General features: G+C 38.0%; 1 long non-coding RNA gene across 2 annotated transcripts; it reads right to left on the bottom strand.

Moving 5' to 3' along the window:
- Window positions 1-871: 871 nt before the first annotated feature.
- Window positions 872-7,106, bottom strand: LOC145995157 (uncharacterized). Of its 2 annotated transcripts, none has more exons than XR_014442414.1 (4): window positions 7,015-7,106; window positions 3,286-3,423; window positions 2,653-2,779; window positions 872-1,039 (listed from the first exon to the last, which is right to left on the bottom strand). It is a non-coding gene; the product is annotated as an uncharacterized LOC145995157 (long non-coding RNA). The 2 variants fall into 2 exon arrangements; XR_014442415.1 differs by lacking the exon at window positions 7,015-7,106 and adding an exon at window positions 6,676-6,842.
- Between the last annotated feature and the right edge of the window lie 9,323 nt (window positions 7,107-16,429).

Here is a 16,429-nt window from a genome sequence, read left to right as displayed (position 1 = left end):
GGCCATGGCCCCTCCCTGAAAAATGAATGTGTACCTAAAAATTATATATTTCACACATAATTTCATTTCAGTCACAGTAATTTATGTTAATTATTATAAATTCGTTGAAGAAACATGATAATTTCAGACTGAAATATTGTTTTTGAGAGGGCACCACTATTTTGGAGGAAAATATGTGTCCTTTGCCCCCCCTGGAAAAAATTACCTTACTTGCCCCTCCCTGGAAAAAATTCTGCGGACTTCCATGCCTGTGAATAACATAATAGAAAGCAGAAAGGAAAACATAGCCCTCAAACCTTAAAATTTCAATGTTTTAGCATTTATGGAAATACATTTCCATAATGAGACTACTTTGTTAGTACAATAATTATTATTACTTAAATTAGGAAATATTACAAAAATATCTGTAATTGAACTGAAAAAAAAATAATTTCACTTCAAGTTCCTCACAATGCAACAAGTAAATCACAAATTGCACTCATAAACACACACAATACTATAATAAGCCGAAGTTTTTCTGTAGGCAAATGATGAAAAGATTCTCTCTCCTTGACCACATGAATTCTACAAAAGTCTGAGAAGTTCCTAGATCTGACTTTATTCTCATCTTCAGGGTAAAGGTAAAGAAGTAATTCTAGCCTGCAGATAGTGGCATTATTCTCAAAAGCTCAGAAACAGTTGCAGAACCCACTTGATCGATAGCCCAAGAGAATCAATTCAACATAAAAAATTAATAAATAAATAAGTAAAATAAGATTTAAAAAAACCTGGATTTTACTGACATTACTACCAATCTTCCATCCCTGCTATTGGTGCAATCCTCAAATACTTTTCAGTTTTAAAAATGGAATTTTCAAATGAGATATAATAATTCAAATAATATAAATAATTTATTCAAATCAACCAAGTACATAATTATAATTTACTTTTTATTTATTTTCACTTTACACTTGTTTCTTTGCATTTTGTCAAATAATTACTACATTGCACTTGTGCTTTTTTCTTCTTAACTTAGGACCCTTCTGCTGGATTAAATCACCTGGGAAGAAGAAATATATCATTAAGGAATTTGATACAAAACCAAATGCTATTGCAGCAGCATAAATTTAAAATTTCATTAATTCTCAAGTAACAGAATAACATTGTCAAAGGTGTTCAGTGGTGCGTAAGCTCAGTAGTAGTTTCCCAACTGATACAGTTCCCTCAAAAAATAAATACATATGTGGAAAGGTGGCAGAAATTGTCACCATTCCATGAAGGCACATGGTTCCACATTATCTACTGGCTACAGTGGAGATGATGTGATCAGTACCATGTTTCAGCTGTCTCACCCCCTCCCTTCCCAGTTACCCATAGAGTAAACTAATTTGAAAAAGTAACTATACTAACTTAGCTACTAAGCCAGCCCTGGTTTATTTCAGTCTGTAGAGCAATGACATGGTATGCCAAAGAACTTGGTTTGTGTCCTGGTCAAGCCTGAATTTTCTTTGCAAAAATTTCTACGCAGTACATCTCCTATGTGAACCATGACAATCCAGTTAGTTGGGTGTCTTTACTGCCATGAGACAATTGAAGTCTGCATTATGTCAGTTCAAAACAAGAAGAGAACTTCTTATGTACGTTTTTGCAAGTTTTCATTTTCAGTGTCATTACGAGTATTATTAAAGTGGTTAACAGAAAACAAAACTAAAATTCAAAAAAGCAATGAAACAAGAAATGGAGATACAATAACATGCTGTACTGTAGCCTGCATGTTGAAATGCAATCATGAAAATATGTATTCCATATTTGTTTTTATTTGTAAAATGACATATATCATCATCATCATCAGTATTCCACCACGTTTTCCACATTTTTAGAGAAGTTTGCAGATTTCATCCATATATTTAATAGAAACATAATCCATATTTAATGGAAACATGGTCTCCACTTAACGTTTCATGAAATTTAGTGTATAGCTGTGGTAAATTATGGTATCACAGCACTGGTGGGGCCCAACTTCCACATTGCGCTGTGCCTTCATGTCATGGTGCATGATGGGCTTTACCTTACTTCCGTTCCGTGTGTGCCAAATCATATGGTAAACCCAGTACTGCATTCAGTGTTTAAACCATTCATCTTTTAGATCTAAGAGACAATACTAAGATGAGAAATGACCAATATTATGATTAAATAATAAATGGTACAGTGGGATGCACAAGTATTGGGTCAGCAAATTGTCCATAACAATTTTCATTCATATTTCTCTTGCTTCTTTCGTGTTTTTAGGGACTGACCTTTTATGTATGCAAGTGCTGGTGTAGAAATTTTCAGCAGCTTGTTTGACATTTTGTTTCATTTTTTTAAACACTCATTTCGTAAAACAAGGGCAATAAACATGGCGATGGACAATTTACTTTGCAATTCTTATGCATCTCATTGTACAACAAACCACATCCATACTGACAAGAGACTCAAACTCTGAATGTTTGGTGATTAAAGTATGGGTCTAGCACTAAAACCACATTGCCACTGACCCAACCACCTGTTTTATGCACTGAATTGATGTGAATATTTCAGGAGAATTAAAAATATTTGAACTACAAATTTGGAGCTTTTTAATTATTATGTGAAAGTTTGTGCAGTGTTCCATTCACACATGATACAACATACCTTTTGCCAAACTCCAATGTGTTGCATGCTTGAAATGGATACTGATATAGCATTTAGGAAGCCAAGCATTCTATCAATCCTTGCTCAATTGAAAGCATAATTTCCATGCATTCTATTAGGGACGATCCTGTAATAACAATAATAAATTTAAGAATCTCATTCAAAATATCAAATATATGAACAAACAAAAAAAAAACAACTTGCATTCAATACACGTAAGGGTTATTTCAAAGAATGTCAATTGGCCCACTTTTAAGGAAAGCCCACTCTGACCTTAAATAGTTACAGGAGTTTGTATGATAAATTGGCAGCATTTTTTAAAAAAGTAGGCCCTGTGTGTTAGTATCAATTCAAGTAATTGTTCAATTCCATGACCCACTCTTTCCACATACAGCCATTCACATGGGAAGTAAAGGTAAAGGGATTGAATAATAGTTGTCAGAACACAAGATTGAAAACTTTCAATAACCTTTACCATGATTTATTTTATTTATCTTTCAAGCTAACTTCCAACCATTGAGTGAGTAACATTTCAAATTTCTTATAAAAACTTATTGGATCCATTTCTAATGGGAGGAGGGGTGGGTATTTTGTTGCTTCAGGTTCTAGTTGAAAACATGAAAAGCAACTTACTTGTGGATCTTGTCCAAAAGAGGTTCCAATGCAGTTTCTAGGACCTCCCACAGAAATTTCACAGCTCACTACCCATTGGCACAGTTCTTGGCATATCTTTTACTTTCCAGACTTAAAATCAGAATTTCTCATAAAAACCTGTAATTAAATGAATTTTGAGCATGAAAACCATAAATTATTAACAATTTTGAACAGGTTTAAACTTAATGATAACAATCAAACCATAAATTACCTAAATCTACTGTATTAAACTTATATTGTGTCATTGTTTTGATTACTAGAACTTTAAATCCAAATTTTGTCCAAAATTGCAATTCTTGCGAGAGAAAAATAATTTTAAATCAGTCATAAGATACCTAATTACAGTTAAATATGCATGAATGCTAATTGTTGCAGTCATAAACAGTTTAAACTTGAAGGGAAATACAAAATAACACCAAGAACTAACATCTTTCATGTCAGTACCACTCAGTTTTTATGTAAAAGTGTCATTCTTGGAAAATGCCGCAAAACCGAAGGAATTTTGAATTATTACAAAAAATTTGCTTTTACTTCACATTATTTGCTTAGAACTAGCAGAAGGATTTTAACTGGATGCTCAATATGTTATGGAACATCCAAATAGTTAATATTAGTGAAAATCAATGTTGCCATCTTATTTTTTTAGAAAATTCCTCAGTGTTCCGCAGATAAAAATTTCTAAGTTTCAATTTTGTTTTCACATACAAAGTTAAATATAACACCTCCAACTTGTGTAAATGTGCACTATTATAATTACTCATAAATTTGTATTTTTAACCATTCACTTGACATTTTGTCAAAATTATGTAATTCTACTTACCTAAATACAAAATTATGAATAAAATGAACAATATTGGGAGACCAGTTCTTCATTTATAAATCTCCCATGGGATTAAATACTTCTCAACAGATAACCTTAGCTAGATCAAAATATCTTTACTCTGATGGGGTCTAGAACCCAATATTGAATTTTACTATAATTTTGGGACTTTCAGATAAATTTCGGCTAATTTCCATGATTTTTTTTTCAGTGTACAGGATAAGTGAAGGAAGGGGACAATTGAAGCACACCGTGTCATTTTTTTCCCGTAAAGCTTTTAAACCCTTCCCTGGAATTATTTATGTGTGGAGGTTCAGGATTAACAGTATCATTCAGTCACTACTGATGAAATCCATACAATTTCAGCCAGTACTTTTAGGCTGTTATGCCAGATGAATAGTTAGGTACCCTTGACTTTCTGTACCACCAAGTGAAAGTTTTTGCATTTTTTATAAAGATTAAGTTGTTTATGTAGCTTTTCTGCTGTTTTTAGCTCAGGGAAATGAGTTATGGTGAAGTAAAGTACCTAGTTTCCTTAGCCAGAAGCAGGGAAGCTCGAAGGCTTTGTGCAAGTGCACCCAAAATATTAATAATAAAAGTCAATAATTGAAAATAAATATTAATTTTACATTTTAAATGTATTATAAAATAAAGTAAATCAAACACGAAGGACTTAAAACTCACAAAACCAAAATAGAAGTGTAACTATTGTTAGTAGTGCTAAGTTTGATGACGTTATCATTTGCACGTATTTTAAGCTATTTGAATGTGCATACACCAATTTTGACCAATAAAAAGTTGCGAAAGTACTCCGAGATAGGAGGTTTTTAATTTACGTGAGCTGTGGTTTGGGATCAAATATCGCGGTTGTTCGTGCTTTCCGCGCTTAGAAGCACATTCTATGTTACATAAAACCAGGCGCGGTTGGCTGTATAGCGCAAATGTGCAGTGAACCCCCAGTAATATACAAAATAAACAATAACTGAGATGTTCATAAGCGTAGAGTGCCAAATTCTCTTAGTGAGAAGAACCGCGGGCCAGAGCCACTCAGCTCCCCTCTAGTTCCGTTTCGTGCAAAGCCTCCGCTGAACCTCCGCAAAACAACCCCTACCATGCTAAAAGCTTAGGACGGCTAGCAGAAGCTCGACGCGTACATATGGCGAAAATACATGCAGTCGGCTACTCCAGGAAGGTCGTCTCGTCAAAACGGACATGCGCAGTTCGTAGGATCACCAGCGAGCTGGAGTGAATCACGCTCTTCTCTCTTCCAGTGTTGCACTGTGTGTTTCAATTTGAATTTACTTGGCATTCTCTTTGTATTTTTATATTTTACAAGACTTATTAGATTAATGAAGAGGATGTAATGTAAATGTAGAGGTGACCCCAAACGAAAGCTAGATGTAAAGATGATGGGACAAATAAGGTAAATATGATAGAAAACAACTTGCCTACACATTCAGAGTTTTCTTCTTTAAGATGGAAACACTTCAGGTGGAAGGAGCCGAAAAGTCAAAAATAGCGCGAGGGCGAGTGGTCGCTTATCGGACAAGACTTAAACAACCTTTTGGTCTTCTTACGTCAGACTAAATGCTTTCGTTGACATGTTAGGCTTTTTAGGTTTAGTTGTCTTAGAATATATACACTGCAATTTTCGGTTTCTTTACCGTGCTTGACCAAAAATGTAGTATTTACTATTTATTCAAGCCTAACCTAACAATGAAGGCATTTCGCACTTACGTCAGAAGACGACCAAAAAGTTGTTTTGGTTTCGTGCGATCAGTTATACGCTAGAACGAGAGTACTAGCTGTAAGGAGAGGGTGTTCGAAGGGACGCGCGCGATTGACTTTGTTACGTGTCATTGCCTCCATACTTGTTAGTTTGTTTTGAAGTGCGTGGCTGGTAATTGAAATATATTTGGCGTGATGATACGTTGAGTGGAGGGAGGTGGATTGTGTACTGGAAGGAGTGTATTTGTTGCTGTGTGCGAAGTTAACATATTGCATAGAATATAATCGAATCGCTTTGATTTAGCGATATACTTTCGAATAGTTATATAAGAATTATCTTGTAATCAAGGGGTCTTGGGTTCGGTTACTGATACATACTCATTTTAGCAGGCAGAGATTTGTATTTTTAACTGTAGGTTCAGGATCCAGTTCCAATAATATAGTCTATTTGACAGTGGTGGGACCAGAAAAGAGTTGGCAAGAGTGGAAAAGGCAAAATTGAGGCGAGAATATTTTCTGAATTGAGATACCCCTAAATACAATACCATACGAAAATCTTAAATTAAAATGATCGCCCCCTACACACACACTCCTTGGTGCTGTCACTGTTATCTGAACATAAAGCAAATTAACTTTGTCAGTAATCTACCGGTCAAAATTTGATAATTTTCCCAGTACTATCTCTACGAACCAAAGCGTGTAGTGTCTCAAAAGGTTTAGATAAGTCCACTTTGCATAATTTTGGTGAACCCCCAGGAAAATTATGCACGAGCCGCGCCTGCATAAAACATCAAAACCTGTCAAGTAAGAAAAAATTGTACCTCAGAGACTGTTACTAAACATTTCTACCATCCGTAACTCGGCTATTGCAAGTTTCTGCTTTCAAAAATTTCTGAGTACTACTTGTAAACAACAGACACGCACTTCATATATCGTTTGTATACTACCTAATGAAAGTGACCGGTATTTGCAATGTGGTACATGTGATAAAGACATCGATGAATTTATATCTTCCACTACACAAGCAAATTGAATAAATGCACGTGGTTTTGGCTTCGTTGCATAGTACAGCAGTACAATAATAATAATATAGCACTAATAAACTGTGTTACAATGAATTTTCATTCCATTATGTTAAAATATAAAAACATTATACTTACCTTGAGTTATGTAGATTTACTTTCCACGCAGGTATTCGAAGCACAACCATCGATAAAGAAGCACAACACAGCAACAAAAACATACGCTTCGGCCATGTTGGCCTGTGAAAGTTGACAAGCGACACAAATGCGCATGCGCGGCTTGGTCTAAAACGGTATGGAAGTATTTCCGATTCCACGGTCGAGTCCGTAAAATTTTTACGGTAGGATGTATTAAATTTCACGGTAACTTCTAACAGTGCAAGGATCACCGGGTCTCATTCAAGCAAGGATCACAGGAACTCAATACAAACAGAAACAAAGATCACCAGAACTTCATGCAAGCAGAGGCAAGGATCACAGTAACTCCATACAAGCAGAGGCACGAATCACCAGATCTCCACTCAAGGAGAGGCAAGAATCACCAGATCTCCACACAAGCTGTTTCTCTACTTCAAGGGCATTAGTGTTAGTGTCAGTTACTGGCTGTACCAGTTTGCAGCGTAGAAGGCCTACGTCAGTTGTCTTGCGGCAAGATGATTGTCTAATAGGGTTGAATTTGCTCAAAAAGCCATCATATTACAGCTCAAACATCATAGTTCTTTGATATTTTCAGATACCTGTACTTCAAGCTGATTCGTATGAAATGTCGCGTGGGTTACTGTCCTACTATGTAGGGGTCACTTAATTGTTTTGATCACAGAACAACCCCTTGAGATGTCCAGAATATTCTGCTTAGAAATCCGCGCTGCATGATGCTTGTAATAGGTTCCCTGACACGAATATTTTGCCGTGCTGCAATCTGAAGTCATTTTTTCTGAGCTAGAAGAATTTTGACTCTGCATTGCGTCCCCTGCATCAAAGTAATGACGGACGCAACGACAAAGAAAGCCAAAGTTGCTGTTTTTTTTTTAAGGTGTGGGATTTATATAGACATATACAATAAATGAATCTGTTCGTGAAGCAAGTTGCAAGTCACACGAACACTACACAGTGAGTGAAGCTTTGGCAATACGTGGCACTGGTGAAAATTCTTTCCCCTGAAGCAACCAATCTGCGTAAGCTATTATTTAAATGTGCTACGTGATTGGCTGTTGTTTATTAGACTGTATATAAAAAGTATCCACGCTTTCCTCCTTTTAGAAAACTGAAATATCCTGTGTCATATTAAAGCAAAAAAATATTTTCCTCACATCCCCCAAGCTATATTTAGGAAGTCAACGGTGCTTCCTTTCGAAAATTACTTCCTCAATACTCCTCTAGGCGGCAGCAAAAGAGAGAGACGTAACTCTTTTTCCCTTTATATGAAGCCAAATTTCTTCCGAAGGCTGAATCTTCTATTTTTTATTCTTTTCTTTAAGGCAGCTCGTAAAGATAGCAGAAGGAAATTTCTCTTCCAATCTTTCTTACGCTCGTTTTTCGACCTAAACTAAGGAGAAGAGAATCGAAATTACATCATTGCGAACAAGATCTGCAGTGTAGCAGTGAAGATTTTGCCAATCGAGGTCCCTGAAATTGAATTGAGACTAAGCCCCACTCCTTTACCTGCGCAAAAGATGGTACATTCATCCCTTCACCCTTTTCTGGTCTTCCGCAACATTGTTTCTTCCTATTCCGAACAAAATTTCCCTCTGTTCTGTTTCATCTTGTCTTACCTCCACAAAGAATTTTTTCTTCTATATAAATACAGCAATTTGCCTAATTCATTTTGCCTAACTTCAAGTTCTGGAGAGATCACGGATTGACTAATCTACTAGATGGTGAACCGATGTCGTAGTGGTTATTCTATCGCTTTGTAAGCAAGGGATTCCGGGTTCGGTCACCGGAACACACACACTGGTCGGGATTTCCACTTTGAGCTGTATGTCCAGACTCGATTAGCCTATCTGAGAATTATAAAGCCGACTTTAGACGAAAGCATTTCCTTTAACATCTACGAAAATACTTCCAAAAATCGTATAACAGATAGTTACTTTACACGAAAGCATTTTATGGAACATTTCGGTTAGCTGTTTCAATTACAATGTACAGTCTGAGAAAAAAATACCTGGGCCACGGGACGTAGAATTTCGTAACGTCTTAAAGCCTGTTGTTTATGCAACCCAAATAACAAAATATTCGCTTAAGTTTGCCTGGTGATTCTGACTTCTCGGGAAGGATTGAGCTTTGATAGCATGAGTCACATGACTCGTGCCCCAGCCACAACAAACAGCTGGGTGCTACGATGCCTCCAGAAGAAAATTTCAGGAACTGGTTTCTTGACAAGAGCTACTCGTAAGGAAATACTATTCTATCAAGTGATATTAGAGTCATTGTCAAGAAGGTTCGCTGAAATGATGGTTCTCATCACAGACCACATGCCACACGTTAATTGTTTAAGTCTAGTTCATGCACTGGACCTACAGATTAAAATGGGATTCGAACCAAAGCCTCTCTACTTGGTATTGAATTCGGAAGCCTTTCATTACATGGCGAAGACGTTACCACTACGACATCAGAGAGGCAATGGAACCCCTTGAGAAAGAGATAAGCGAAAATTGCTACCTGACAAACCATATTTGCCCGTAAATTTTAAATATAAGACAATATTTTGTACTGACAGTTTCGAACCGTGGGAGAGGCATATATTTTTTTGTACCATCGTCCATTTCACGAGTTTATAATTCTTCCTCACCGACACGAGTAACGCGAGTGGTAGAAGAAAAGCGAAGTAAAATAACTGAAACAGAAATAAAAGGAAAAAGCGAAATAAATTTTATTCATAATATTCTGCAGTCACTTGAGTTGTATTCACGGGATGCTATCTTTAAAGAAAGCCGTGGTCTCTTCCTTGTCTTTTTCGCTTTCTTTGTGCTCTTGCTTCCCCCGTCACGATTGGTCTAAAACTAATTAATGCGACGTTAATTAAACAATCCAAACAACGAAACAATGCACAATCAACTGCACAAGACAACATTCCAAATGTTTTCGAATCGGAAAACAATTGAGATGCTGTAAAATGACTTAAGATGCAGTAATAAAGTGGGAATTCGGTACCGTATAGAATTAAATCGGTAGAGATGTTCGATTTGATTGGATGTTTGTTATTTAGATTTGCTATTCTTTCACTTTTGGCAAATAGCGACGATGAAGATGAGTGATGCTATGATGAAATTGATGAAGGGACACTTACCAAGGACACCCACGCCCAAGTCGAGATTCTAACCAGGGACCCATGGCATCGTAGGGCGCTGTGCTAACCACTCCTCCATGGAGTGGACATTATAGCATATTTTGTGTGCTCAATTGGGATCAATCAATGGAATGAATAGGCATATTACATGATTAATAAATTCATATCATAATACCACGTCATATTATTCGGCACGAAGTAACATCAGAGACATTCAATCTTGCATTTTTGCCTTTCAACTAATTCTTTGAATTCAGGTTAATCACAACAATAAGATAAATTATGAAGAAAATGATAGTGAATGTGGGATATTGACAGTTATTACGAATTTCCTGAGAGAAACAACATTAAGCAGGCTCGGTGGTCAAGCTCATTAAGTGATTGACATTCGATATCGTCGCCAAAGTTCCCGGTTTTGAGTACCGTTCTTGTCGGGGGTGTTTGACTATTTCGTCATCAATTTCGTGTAATGGTCACTCGTCCTTATCGTCGCGATCATCGAACAGGGAATAAAAATTATAAAAATAAATACGATGGAAGAGTACTTATTTCATCTCTCACGAAATCTCCTACAAAACCGGAATATATAAAATACATGTATATTCATTCACATACATTTTCGATTTCTATATTTAACTAGTCGAGACCGAGAACGGGAGAGCAATTTTCAATTCGACAAACCGAGAGGCGGAGAAACTGTCAAGTCTCGTTTCTTCTTGGCACCTCCGTAATCGAGTTGTTCTGTTTGTCATTGGCTTTGTATTGGCAATTATTGTCATTATTCTTCCCCTGCAGGTAAACCATAACGATGAATTATGATGAAATGAAGCAGATAAAAGGGCAAGAACAAGAAAGTCATGCCTGTTCGGGACTCCAACCCAGAACCTTATGTAACGAGATTTGAAATTCTGGAGAAGGCGTCCGTGTTTCGCTTGGTTTTCTCTTTCCTCTACTTCTCTTATATTATCATACATGTATAATAAAAATGGATCTCATACGATATGTTGCGATTCATAATTGTGCTGGTTAGATGCTACAGATGTGAACTCCAACCTGCAATATATTATTCCCTTTTGTTTCGTATCTGGTTGAACATGAAATTTTCTTACACTGTGACAATTTCTTTCTTAGTTTTGGTTTGGTGCACAGATATGCTAATCTGGACTCGACCTTCAGTTTAAAGTGGGATACTAACCACTATGTGCATCCATCGTGTATCAAACCCGGGATCCACTGATTACAAGGCGACGACGTTATCACTACTCCATCGAGGAGGCCCCATGACAAAATGTTATTCACTCGATCTCTACCATAATTTATTTCAGCATTTACATTTTCGTTTTCTTCTTCTTTTTTCCTTTTGTTAACTACTCTTATACAACTCTTTTTGCGTCTTCGAATTTCTTCTTGTTTCAGGAAAAAATAATACATGCAGGCTCTATAAAAATCCCCCGTTCAAATAGATAAAACGTTCACTCTCGAGAACTAATTTACATGTTTATCACTAACGTAACCATTAGGAAACTATTGAAATGTTAACTGATATAACTGCAGATGAAACAATACTTACAGCCACTAACGAAATATCTATTCTTGTGTAGCCTCACAGACAACAAGTATCTGGTGAGTCATTCACTCTTGCTGACTACGGGCGAAGGTCACTGAACTAAAGGGTGGTGGCAAGCAAGCAGGCTTGTGCTCTACCAAAGACGAGGTCACGTGTTCCAGTTATCAATGGCGTACGAAATAAGGAGGAACACAGCTATCTGACGTATGTTTTGGTCCCGTCATTGCACGTAGACAGTGGCGTATGCTGGTTCTAACGAGTGGGTAATCTCCGACCTTTTGATCCTCAAACTCCAAAAGTTTCCTTGCAATTTATGTCACGCTCCATATTGGATTTAGGAATATTGTGTCGGAATGTTTGTCTTATTGCTACGATCACAATCAATTAATTCTCGTTATTGCAGTTTACTATACGCGTAGAATTTCAAATAATAAAACAAGACAGTATTATAAAGCTATAAAAAAACAGCCTGTGAAATATAAAAATTAAAGACGTGCACTAGTGAAATAAAAACCCGCAATATTAATTTAAGTGCAAAATTCAACTTACTCCAGGACCCGATTACTTGTGCTGTACTACATCCAAAGCACGCTGTTTGTCCAGTTGCACGTCAATACGTGTCTGGGCGAAAGATTGCAGCTTAACAAAGGAAGTTATGTGACTTTTGGATTTTTCATGTTTGGCACAAGTGTTGCAAAGATTACAGTCACGCGTCCATACATTCTTTTCAGCCCCGAAAAGTAAGCACGGCGAACAAAAATGCAAAGCTTATTAACACTTATACTTCCTGTCAACCATGGTGTTTTGTCATAATTTGCTTGCAAAAATGCCTCACATATTCCCGATTTTGTCTTTGTGTGTAGAAATAAGTTCAAGCGATGACACTGGCCTACCTGTATTAACAATTTGCAACTTCTCCTGAAAAGATTTTGTTCCAAAAGGTTTCACCAGCAAATCTTGTATCACATCCATTACCCTTTAACACAGCACTATCACGACAAACACTAACACCTAAATAAATAATAAACACGAAGCACAGCACGAAGCCAACGACTACACGCATTCAGTTTCACGCGCCAAACTTCTGTTGTGTTCCTGGCTCAGAATGAAATTCCCTATGAATAATAAAAAAAATCCCTTTCCGAGCTCGAAATGACAGGTTTTTAAAAGTTCGAATCATTGCAGGTCAGAGTCAGAATTTTATTTCGGGATGGGGATCATCCCTTATTATCAGCCGCCACATAAATTTGAAACAGTGGGGTTAGAAGTCCTGAAGATGAATCTCAGATTATTACAACGTATTAAGCAAAGTGTTTAATCCTGCTAATGAAGTAAAATGAATTACCACTATACACTTTTTAAATTAGATATTTGTAGGATTTCGGGGAGGGGGGTTTCCCTTTAAAAAAATATTCAGTTCCGTGAGATAAGTATTCTCGCTGCTTTTGAAGATTAGAGAGGAGAAACAATCACTATTTTTGTAAATACAAGGATGGGGGGAGTCAGCAAATAGGTGCTTTAATTGCTTAAGCCTTGAATTTTAATTCAGTTTGCTTCATCTTCAATATTTAAGCTTTTCCCTTTTGATAAATTTATGTTCAAGTAACAGAAATCAGCAAGACAGAAGCAAATGTAAAGTGAAAATTAGCGTAGAATTGGTTTGCCCATGTTATTCAGTTTTCCTGTTCTTCGCACTCTACCGGGTATGTTTTCCCTAGTTGAGCGGAGGGAACGGAAAGGCTGTCAAGGTTGAGAGTGCGACCGGTGGACTCTCACAAGAAGGAGCTTACCCTGGGCACGGAATCACCGCGCCTGAAAAGCAGTGTTTCCTCCCCCTCTTTCCTTTCTCCTCCCTCCTCGCCAAGGGTTGTAAGGAAAGCGGGAGGAATGACGTCAGGGTGAGATTCCCTGAAGTCATTCCACCGGCTGGAGAAAGGTTCCCGGACATTCGGCGGCAAACGATTGGAAGTATTCGCGCGCTGGAAGCAAGGAAATGTATGCATCGAAATTGGTTTGGAAGAATATTGCGAGGAAATGTGTATATATATATATATATATATATATATATATATATACATACATACATATATTAAAAAAAAAAGAAATACAGCCGGGCCTTGAAGTTCCCTCAGGGCACTCCTACGTAAAGGCTTCTCAGCTAGAAGGATATCTTCCCCATTGAGTGGAGGAAAAGTGGGTGCGTATAGAGGTCCCTCAACTTTCGTATTCTGTTTCATTTCAGAACCCGTGCTGTATCGTCGACTTAATCCAATCTATCCGATGTAGGTTTTAGGTTCTGTTTCTGTTCGGTTATTTCATGTTGTCTTCCTGCTTATGTTATTCGCGACGAAGGCTCTGGATTCGATAATCTGGACAATAACGGGATTGTGTTGGTTGCTTGATTTGGTGTCTTAAGTTCACTTTATGTCCTGTTAGGCTAATCGTGAATGGACCTACAGTTTAAAGGGGGATCCGAACCACTATGTTCCTCCACCGAGTATCGAACCCGGGATCCCTTAATTACAAGGCGCCCACGATCCCACTCCGCCATCGGGGATTGTGTTCGCAACGAATGAATCAAATTTGAGTGATATGATATGCAACCATTGGAAGACTATTGAAAGAAAAGCTACGGGAACCTGCCAGTTTTTCTACTGCAGACAGGAAACCATAAACATGCAAGAGAAGCTTATATTCTATGAAACCTGACGCTATGTGCTCGAATACTGGCTATATATAATCCATAGAGGCATAGCAACGTTAAACAACCTCTTATATGATACATATAGGTTTAAAAAGGTCGAAATACAAAGATTGTGTGCGCCTCACTGATCGCGTAGTGGTAAGGCCTTGTAATCAAGGGGTCTCGGGTACGATACCAGGTGATCGCACATAGTGGTTCGGATCCCACTTTAAACTGTATGCATTTCAGATTAGTCTATCTGTGCCGGTGACTCAGTCGGTAACGCGTCTGACTACCATGCTATAGGCCCCGGGTTCGATCCCCGGCCGGTTCAAGCCCGGGAACTTTTCTAACGTTGGAAGCGGCCCCGGCGCCCACCCAGCGTCGAATGACGTGGATACCTGGGGGAAACCCTGGGGGTAAAGGCGGTCAGGGGCGTGATGCTGATCACATCACCCCCACTCACGAACGAATCAAGAAAGTATGGGGCGGCGTGATGCTGATCACATCACCCCCACTCACGAACGAATCAAGAAAGTGTGGGGCGTTACCCCCACACCCCCTATACGCCTTCATGGCGTAGCGCTAAGCACAGGTGAGAACTTTACCTTTTTTTTGCATAAAGTGGACTTACAACAAAATTTAAAATTGCGATAAAGATTATGATAAGGTATTAAAGAATTGGGTCTAACACATTTTTTTATTGTTTACCAATGACCTTGTTAACGGTGGAAGCGGTCCCGGCGTCTACCCAGCGTCGAATAACATGGGTACCTGGGGGAAACCCTGGGGGGTAAAGGCGGTCAGGGGCGTGATGCTGATCACATCACCCCCACTCACGACCGGATCAAGAAAGTGTGGGGCGTTACCCCCACACCCCCTATACGCCTTCATGGCGTGGTGCTATGCACAGGGGAACACTTTACCTTTTTACCTTGTTAACTAATATTCTTAATTTCAGTTTCAAGATGAAATCGGCTACGAAATAAAAGGAGTGGGTTCATATTTCTGTTACGAAATTCCACTTTTGTAGTAGACCTGTGCCACACTAAGATGTGACATAATAAACAAATCTGAGACACTTTCAAAGTATTAAATTGCTATCTACGTATTTGGGAAAAATCTTTCAATATAATACTTTTTTTGGACGCGTCAAATCATAGTATTTAATTCCTGTTTTAGCAGCTTTAAGAAACCTGATTTTTGGGGGGGGGGTTACAAATGCCCTTTCTGCTCCCGTCAAGTTACGCCTATGAAAAAACAGGAATTCAAAGTAAAAGACTGTCCCGACTAAATCGGGAGACACGTCTGATAGATTTACAATTGGGAAAATCATAATTAAGCGTGTAGTTGAAAACAACCTATTTTCATATATTGCATGCAGCTCTACTTTTTCTGCAATGTGGATCAAGAACTGGGGACGTGGAGGAGCACAACACTCCACGTAACCAATAGTCACGTGACCCTCTTTGCTTTCCTGTCATGTTGACCTTCGCGTGGAACACATTTCTCGGTGTTAAGACAGGCAAAATCACCCGATCATCGAAGGGTGCAATATGTGTTGCCTACCCTCCTGCATTACTTGCTCCTATTAAAGCCTTATGGGGAAGAACTTTTTTCCATGACTGTACAATACATACAGCACGAAAGGCACGTCGAGTTACACCGTCAATGCTTAGTGCACGGTTTTACAATTGAAAAAGCTAAACTATTCTTCCATGCGTGTACAGTAAACGTTGTAAAGTATGTATTTAATCAGCGTCATTCTTCTCTACCTAAGGCCGGCATTAGACGAAAGCATTTACTTTAGCATTTTTGCTAGCATAAATACTATGTAAAAGCTTCCAAAAATCTTATAGCAGAGAGTACTTTACACGCAAGCATTTTATGTAACTTTTCGGCTAGCTTTTGCGATTACAATGCATAACATATACAGCATGAAAGGCACGCCGAGTTACACCGTATATAGCGAGTGCACGGTGTTTACAATTGAAAAAAAAATATTCTTACGTAC

This window comes from Lepisma saccharinum, chromosome 11 (assembly GCF_977018435.1).
Source record: "Lepisma saccharinum chromosome 11, izLepSacc3.1, whole genome shotgun sequence".
In the NCBI taxonomy this organism is placed as follows: domain Eukaryota; kingdom Metazoa; phylum Arthropoda; class Insecta; order Zygentoma; family Lepismatidae; genus Lepisma; species Lepisma saccharinum.
Note: the sequence above shows the minus strand (reverse complement) of the source record. Positions and strands in the feature narration are given on the sequence as shown.